General features: G+C 38.2%; 1 long non-coding RNA gene and 1 pseudogene across 1 annotated transcript in view; one reads left to right on the top strand and one right to left on the bottom strand.

Annotated features, from left to right (window-relative positions):
- Positions 1-2,291: 2,291 nt before the first annotated feature.
- The window catches only part of LOC139436393 (uncharacterized), a 37,864-nt gene continuing 30,853 nt past the window's right edge, over positions 2,292-9,302 (bottom strand). The window contains exons 2-3 of the long non-coding RNA XR_011645609.1: positions 4,666-4,901; positions 2,292-2,431 (exon numbers count right to left, since the gene is read on the bottom strand). This is a non-coding gene — a long non-coding RNA (uncharacterized lncRNA). The remainder of the gene's footprint in view (positions 2,432-4,665; positions 4,902-9,302) is intronic.
- Positions 6,766-7,659, top strand: LOC101417286 (serine/threonine-protein phosphatase PP1-gamma catalytic subunit B-like; annotated as a pseudogene).

Here is a 9,302-nt window from a genome sequence, read left to right as displayed (position 1 = left end):
ACTTGAGCCACGTTCACTTCCCTCAAGTGTTTTTGATATGGCATTAAGTCCACCCAGCTGGGCCAGAACGGTCTATTCAACAAATGGTGTGGGAGAACTGGAGAGTCATATCTGAAAGAAAGAAGACTACCATCTCACACCTTATACAAAAATTAATGCAAAATAGATTAAGGACTTAAATATAAAAATAAAACCATAAAACTACTAGAAGAAAATATAGGAAAACGTCTTCAGGATCTTATGGTAGGCAGTAGTTTCTTAAACCTTATACCAAAGCACAAACAACAAAAGAAAAATAGATACGTAGGACCTCTTCAAAATTCAATACTTCTGCACCTTAAAGGACTTTGTTAAAAGGGTGAAAAGGCAGCTGATTCAATGGGAGAAAACATTTGGCAATCACATATCTGATAAGGGTTTAATTTTCATGATATATATGGAGATCTATACAACTCAACAATAAAAAGACAAAAGTATCTGATTTTAAAAATGGGCAAAAGACTTGAAAAGACAACTGTCCAAAGAACACATGAAACACATGAAAATGTGTTCAACATCACTAGTGATTAGGGAAATGCAAATCACAACTATAATAAGGGAAGCAGACGTGGCTCAAGTGATAAGGCCTCCACCTATCATATGGGAGGACCCAGGTTCAATCCCTGGGTCTTCCTGGTGAAAAAAAAAAAGAAGAGAAAGCATGTCTGCATGGCAAGCCAATGCCTATGTGGTGAGCCAGTGCCTACATGATGAACTGAGGGCCCATGCTGTGGGCCAAGTGCCCATGTGGGTTCCTATGTGGCAAGTCAGGTTGTGATGCAATTGGCCATGTGGGAGCTGAGTGCCCATGCAGTGAGCTGAGTGTCTGTGCAAGTGGCCATGTGGTGAGCCAGTGCCCATGTGGTGAGCCTGTACCCACATGGTGAGCCAAGTGTGTGTGCAGCAAGGCTAGTGCACACTCAAGTGAGTCACACAGCAAGATGATGACACAACAAAAGAAACAAAGTGAAGAGTCAAGGTGAAATGCAGCAGAGACCAGGAAATGAGGTGGCACAATTGACAGGGAAACTCTATCCACATCAGAGGTCCCCAGGATCAAATCCCAGTGAATCCTAGAGGAGAAAGATGAGAAGACAAAAAGAGAAATAAATACAGAAGTTCACACAGAGAATGGACACATAGCAAAAACAGCAGGGCAAGGGAGGCAGAAGGGAAGAAAAAATCAAGTGTAGGATTAAACAGGATTCAGAACCAAACCTTAAAAAAAAAACTACAGTGAGATATCATTGAACACCTATTAGACTGGCCTTTATTAAAAATTTGGAAAACTAAATGTTGGACAGGATGTGAAGAGATAGGAACACCTATTCACTGTTTGTGGAAATGTAGATGGTACAGCCACTGTGGAGGACTGTTTGGCAGTTCCTAAGGAAGTTGAATACAGACTTGCCATGGGACCCGACAATACCATTGCCAGGTATATACCCAGAAGAACTGAGAGCAGCGTCACAAATAGGTATCTCCACACCAATGTTCATAGCAGTGTTATTTACAATAGCAAAGTTGGGAACAACCCAGTTGTCTGTCAACTGCAGAGTGGATAAACAAAATATGGAGTATACACATGATGGAATATTATGCAGTAGGAAGAAGAAATGAAGTTGTGAAACATAAGACAATTTGGATGAACATGGAGGACTTTATGCTGAGTGAAGCAAGGCAGACACAAAAGGACAAATACTGTATGATGGCCATAATTTGAACTAAATATATTATGTGATATATGAATATGGTTAGAATTGCCTTTATAACACAGTATTTCTTTGAAGCTGAATAAATATAAGTTAATACTACAAAATGTTAATAGCAAACCAAAAAAATTATACTAAGTGAAGGAGACCAAATACAGAGTTCATTTATATAAAATGTAAATATAAATTAATTCATAAAGATGAAATGAGATTAGTGGTTATGTTAGTCTGAGGAAGGAATGCTAAGCATTGTGGAATCATTCTTTTTGGAATAATGAAATTGTGCTAAAATTTTTGTAATGATCAATGTACAACACTATTATTATACTAAAAGCCATTGATTATAACACTTTGGATAGAATAGCCTGAAAAAGCATCTATGTATAGGGGGGAAGCACAGAGAGATCAAGAAGTGAAGAATTTTCCTGTTTTTCTGTTTTTTTTTTTTAATTATTACTGAAATTATAAAAATGCTCTAATAATGACTGAAGTGCCGAATGCACAACTATGTGATTATACAAAATAACATTGATCATATACTTTGGATAATTGTATGCTTTATTAATATGTATCAGTAAAATTGATTTGTTTTAAAAAAATAGAGAGAGAGCAGATGTGGCTCAAGCAATTGAGCACCTGATTCCCACATGGGAGGTCCCCGGTTCATCTCCTGCTTCCTCCTAAAAACAAAAACAGAAACAACTAGCAAACAAATGAAAAAAGAAAAAAAAACTCAGAGGAACTGATATAGCTCAGGGGTTAAGCACCAGCTTCCCACATACAAGGTCCCAGATTCAATTTCCAGCCCCAGTACCTCAAAAGAAAAAATTCTATATACCTTACATAGCTAAGTTACCAAAATGATTTTGGAAACTATCTCTAAACATTTTACAACATATAATTACCATCAAAATCAAATATGTCAGAATAAATTATTAAATACAGTTAAATGCAAACTTAATTTTCCTTTTTTTCATTTTAAACAATAAATGTAACATTGCCATATTTGATCAGCAAATCTGTATAAATTTAGGGAGAACATACTTATGTAAAACAAAATTGTCAGAAATATTTTTTCAGTTTTTTATTTTATCAGTATTTCAGTGAGAAAACATTTATGAAACATTTACAAAGACATTTTTGAGGCAGCGGACTTGGTCCAGTGGTTAGGGCATCCGTCTACCACATGGGAGGTCTGCACTTCAAACCCCAGGCCTCCTTGACCCGTGCAGAGCTGGCCCATGCGCAGTGCTGATGTGTGCAAGGAGTGCCATGCCACGCAGGGGTGTCCCCCACGTAGGGGAGCCCCACGCGCAAGGAGTGTGCCCTGTAAGGAGAGCCACCCAGTGTGAAAGAAAGTGCAGCCTGCCTAAGAATGGCACCACCCACATGGAGAGCTGACACAACAAGATAATGCAACAAAAAGAGACACAGATTCCCCGTGCCACTGACAACAAAAGAAGCAACAAAGAAACAAGATGCAGCAAATAGACACAGAGAACAGAGCAGCAAATAGACACAGAGAACAGACAACAGGGGTGGGGGAGTAAGGGGAGAGAATAAATAAATAAATCTTTTTAAGAAAAGACATTTTTGAAACAGCTTTGAGGCAAGTTAGGGGCTGGTTGCTATCAGGGCTAAGCCATGGTTTAATTGTATGTTTACAAAAGCAGTCAACATTTTTCTTTTATCTTTTTATACAATTATTTAGTTTAAAATTACTAAACTTTAACAGCACTAATGTATTAATGTGGTTACCCAGGTTCAATTAGAATTAGCATGGGAACAAAACAAAAAACATTGATGTTCTTAAGTTTTTTATTATTATTCCTTGTATTTAAAAAATAACATAATGAAACAATACAAATGGAACTATGAAAACACATTTTGTACTAGCAGATTTGTTGCAGTACTTAAAACACCTTAGTTAAGCACCTTGAATGCACCAGTTAGCATACTTTAAAACAGTAATATAGATTTTAAATAAGGATTAATGACACATATATGTATTATTACACTGTTTCCAAGAAAAGAAGGTAATGTATACAATTTAATTTTACATGAATTTTGAAACTTATGAAGGTATTTTGTCTTTAAAGTTTTCTTAAATCCTTTGTAATTAGGAATAAATTTAATTTATACAAAGCTTGGAGAGAAGTTTTTTCCTTAAATGAATTCCTTTCAATTAGGATGACATAAATAATAAGCATTTAAAATATTTATTTTATGGATATGTCATGATGATGGAAGAGAGTGTTGCTGGGGGGGGGGAAGTGCTGGGGTGGGGTTGAAAGGGACCTCATTTTTTTTAATGTAATATTTTTACAAAACGAATAAAAAAAATTAAAAGATAAAAAAATATTTATTTTAGATTATACTCTTTTTTATTGTAAGATTCTCAGATTTCAGTGTATTGAAAATCACCCTTGCTCTGCTTAATCAAATAGTTTTATGTAAAATTTTTGCATGACTTTCACCAGCAGACCTGTAAATTAATTGGCAAAGGTTTGAATATCCAGGCTTATATATCCGAATGATAAGATTGAATTTTTTATAAGTCCTACTGAATCTTCATTAGGAGTTGGCAAATATTATTATAGAAGGGGAGTTAAACTAAGTTAGAACCCACAGGGAGAAGACAGGAGGATTTTAAAGAGCACCAGAAGTTCAGCTTCTCCAATTTCTGGGAATCTAAGAGTATTAACCTGTTTTTAAGCATTTTGAATACAGCTCTCTTAAGAATTTTTATTTGATAATTTAGTATTACCATTCAGAGGTAGGAAAATATATATTAAACAGACAGACACAAAGCACAGAAACACAGAAGCACAGAAATATAAAACTTATTGTTTCCACAGTCAGTCTAGAGAAACAGCAAAGGAACAGAAACAGCAAAAGAAGAGAATTCTCTTACCTGATGGCCAAAACAGAGGCTGGGACAGAGGTCCTGCAACAAATGGATTTTGACCTCAAATGCAACATGGTGGTAGTTCAAAGATTTGCTACAGGCTAACCAAATGATCCAGGAGGGATCCTGGAGAGGATGGAATGGAAAGGATTTCTTCAGGTACCTTGCTCATCTCTGAGGCATCAGGCATCCTCCCGGCATCCACCTTCAGATCCCACTTCTGTATGCCAAGTACTGTTGTGCTGAAAATAAAATAAAGTGACTTACAAAAGGAGGCACAATTTATTGGGCCACAAAACAAATACTTCATTAGAAATTGTTGAATTGCAAAAGAAAATACTAGAAATGTCTCAGAATCAGATACATGTAGCTACTGATAAAGATGTTTTTTCTGACTTAATTTCTCATGTTACAAAGCTTAATCCTGCAAATTGGTGGAAATCACAGCATTTTGTATCATCCTTATGAATAGGGATGGCTGTTTTAATAATCCTGTTTATAACAGTGGCCTGTCTTAATTGGTATGTTACAAAGCGATAACAGAGCACCAACCAGCTGGGATGAACCAACAATATTGTTCTTGCATGAGCATTGCAAAAAATCCTCTAAATATTGTGCCAGAAGAGCTTGGCTGGTAGTCAATGACAGGTAAGGCCATTAAATTGTGATAAGGGCAACCTAAGACAGGCACAGTCACCCTCGCACTGAAACAAAAAGGGGAAATGAAGGAAGTAATGACTAGTTGGCTGAAGAAAATAAGACGTGGTGTAACCTAGGAAACAGAACAAGAAAAGAATGTTCTTTGTTGAGAGTCCCTTGGTCAACAGGACAGGAATGTCTCTGGTTAAGTTCTATTAGGTCAACAGGCCAGATTATTAGAAAGAACAAAGTTGCTTTAAAAAGTTAAAATATAGGGAAACGGACTTTGGCCCAGTGGTTAGGGCGTCCGTCTACCATATGGGAGGTCCGTGGTTCAAACCCCGGGCCTCCTTGACCTGTGTGGAGCTGGCCATGCGCAGTGCTGATGCACGCAAGGAGTGCAGTGCCACGCAAGGGTGTCCCCCGCGTGGGGGAGCCCCACGCACAAGGAGTGCGCCCGTGAGGAAAAGCGGCCCAGCGTGAAATGAAAGAACAGCCTGCCCAGGAATGGCGCCTCCCACACTTCCCGTGCCGCTGACGACAACAGAAGCGGACAAAGAAACAAGACGCAGCAAATAGACACCAAGAACAGACAACCAGGGGAGGGGGAGAAATTAAATAAATAAATAAATCTTTAAAAAAAAAAAAAAAAAAAAAAAAAAAAAGTTAAAATATAAATGGCCTGTCCCTGTTTCCAACGATGAGATAACAACAATAAATCTGTCTCTGCTTTTTGGGCTTTTAGTATGCAAGCTATCCTTATACATAAAAATAAACTTGCCTGTGGGCATTGACTTGCAGATCCCCTGATTCTTTCTCTCTTGTTATTCATTCCTGACACCCTTCCGGCTGGATCCAACAGGCACACAGCAAATTTATTGAGCTAAAGTTGCATTAATGCAGGAGCATCCCTAAAAGAGGTTTCTGCTCAAAGGGGTCTCCTGGGGACACAGCTTATGTGGCTGCTTGAAACAAAGGAAAGGCATGGAGGATAGGGAGGGATAAGGTAGGCATGAATTTTGGTTAGTACCTGAGCTCTGAGAATGATGTGAACTACTGGACTATGGTGGCTGAGGATTGTTTGGGCAGGGTGTGCTTGAGACCCAGTTCATTATTTTGCAAGCAGAATGTTGGTGTAAGATGTGGTGAAGATCAACACTTTGCTGGTGTCATCCTGATCTCTTTGCTTGTTCTTTCTTTGGGCTGGGGCAGGGGTCTTTATCAGCACTGCAAAGGATCATTGGTACCTTATCCTGCTTTAGTGAATGTGTTTCTCCTTTGTAATCCACTGGATAAAAGGAAGCTCAAGACAACTCCATCTGGTAGGGAAGGAGGGAGCAGGAAGTAGGGTGGTTGGTGGGATCCTTCAGTGGCTGCTGCCACTGTGCCACCACTGCCTCTTGGCTCTAGTGGGATAGGTGTGAATCCTGGGTGCACCACTGTGGGAGGGTAAGGGGTGGGAAGGCTATGGCAGATACAGAAAAACTCAACCTCGACACCATCATCCAATGGCTGCTGGAAGTGAGAGTCCAAGCCTGGTGAGAATGTCCAGCTACAGGAGAATGAATTCAGAGGACTGTGCTTAAAGTCTCGTGAGATCTTTCTCAGTCAGCCTATCCTACTAGAACTTGAAGCACCACTCAAAACACGTGGTGATAGCCACAGGCAATACTATGATTTGCTTTGACTTTTTTAGTATGGTGGTTTCCCACCAGAAAGCAACTATCTGTTTCTCAGGGACTATGTGGACAGAGGGAAGCAATCATTAGTGACTATCTGCCTCTTAGAGGCCTACAAAATCAAATATCCTGAGAATTTCTTTCTTCTCCAAGGAAACCACAAATGCGCCCACATCAATTTTATGATGAATGTAAAAGAAGACACAACACTAAACTATGGAAAACTTCCACAGACTGTTTTAACTGTTAACCAATAGCAGCCATTGTGGATGAGAAAATATTCTGCTGTCATGGAGTTTGATCACCAGATCATCAATCTATGAAGCAGATTCAGAGAATTATGTGGACAACTGATGTACCAGGTCAAGATCTTTGTGATCCTTTGTGGTCTGACCCCAATAAATGGCTCTGGGGCAAATGATAGAGGAATGTACAACACATTTTTTGTAGAAGTGGTTGCAAAATGTCTTCATAAGCATGATTTGGCTCATATATGTAGAGCCCATCAAGTGGTTGAAAATGGCAGTTTGTCACTCTGTTTTTTGCACCCAATTATTGTGGAGAGTTTGACAGTGCAGGTGCCATGAAGAGTGTGGATGAAATGCTAATGTGTTCCTTTTACATTTTAAAGCCTGCAGAGAAAAAGAAGCCACTAGATCTGTACCACTATCAAGGGGTATGATCACAAAGCAAGCAGAGAAATACATGTCATTTTGACACTGCCTAGATGGACTTGTAATATATAGTATATAAGCTTAATTTTTAAAAATGTAATGTATACTGGTCAGCTTGCTTAAATAGTTCTGTGTTTGAAGGGCTACATCTCCTGTCAGTTTTGATTTAATGAGTGGTATTTGCTGGTAATAACAGCAAATGAAAGACATTTCCATTTCCAAGCACAGTATTTTGTTTTTTATTTTTCTATTCCTTTGCAAACTTCCATGATGGTATTAAAACTGTCCACCCCAGGGCTGTTTAACCTATCTAAGGGGTAGGAGTATCACTGATCCTTTTTTTTTCAAATTCAGTGCAACTCATGAATAATGCAAATGCTTGTTTTCTTTAAGATATGAAGAAAGAGGCTGAGGGTGCTCTGAATCTGTATGTTGTCAAAAAATGCCTACTGTCAAAACAAACCACTATGAACAGTTTTTTTTAATTCTAAAATTTGTTTCAAAAGGATTTCTTTTATTCTCTCATTGTCTTGTCAGGTACAAACTAGTTTTTTACAGCTATCAATATTAGGAGTAACTTTCAACCTTGTCAGCATTGGTAGTATTGGTGTAGACATTTAGACAGGTTCGATTATTGTGTATGGAAAGGTCAGGACTCAGTAATAATTTTGGAGTAGAAAAAATAATTTCTTTATGACTGCCTGGACTCAGGAGCTTCTTTTTCAAAACCCAAGCCCTGAATAAGATTTTAAAGTTCTTTTTTTTTTATATGGAGGAAAAGTTAAATGTTCCTTTGTTTCAGTGCTCAATAAATTTGAATTAACACATATCCCCCACATTCTAGGTAAGCTTTCAGCATGAATCCTATACATTCTAGGTAAGCTTTTATCATGAACTTCATACATTCCATGTAAATGTTTAACAATTTGGTTTGAATCCTTCCTGAATATTTAAAGTTTATAGAGTTTACACTTTTTAATTGTTTTTCCAGGACTGGAGTTGTTGCCATGGTTACCAAGGGCAGGGCTGCGGCTCTCACTGTCTGACACACACAGCTCAGGTTATTTATGAAGAAACAAACAGTTCCCACCCATAGCTTATATCATTGCCCCCTTTATGCCAGCTTAACTTGCTAAGCTTTGACATAATTTTTGTTGGAGTTATGAGGTGGGTGACTTTTGTTGTTTTGATTGATCATCCCACTTATCAATTTCCCAGTGAGGGCCTAAAGACAAAGTTCCTGTGCAACATCTAGGGTTTATCCTGTTTCCAGAAGAAGTTCTCGTCCCAGACAGCAGAATCCTGGGGGTGGGGCCCCCCAGCATCCATCCTGGGGGTTACAGGTGCTTACATGGATTTCTTGCCAGGCTCCAGAACCATCTATTAATCTTATTTTACCCTTATAGTGTTTACACCTTTAAGCTTAAAAGGGGTGCTGAAAGGAGATGATCTTTTATCTGTAACTACTTCCTGCTGACCATAGGTTGTAGTCCTTAAGTAACAAGGTATAAAAATTTTGTTAATTTATTTTGACTGGGGGAAGATGAATCTGGCATTCTGTACAAAGTTGGATGAAGTTTTCATATGGTTAATAAGATGTTCATTCTGAAAGAAACAAATTTAATTAGAATTTTGGAATACCTGTTTCTTA

This window comes from Dasypus novemcinctus, chromosome 14 (genome assembly GCF_030445035.2).
Source record: "Dasypus novemcinctus isolate mDasNov1 chromosome 14, mDasNov1.1.hap2, whole genome shotgun sequence".
In the NCBI taxonomy this organism is placed as follows: Eukaryota; Metazoa; Chordata; class Mammalia; order Cingulata; family Dasypodidae; genus Dasypus; species Dasypus novemcinctus.
The sequence above is the reverse complement of the archived record's forward strand: the minus strand, read 5'-3'. Positions and strand labels throughout refer to the sequence as shown.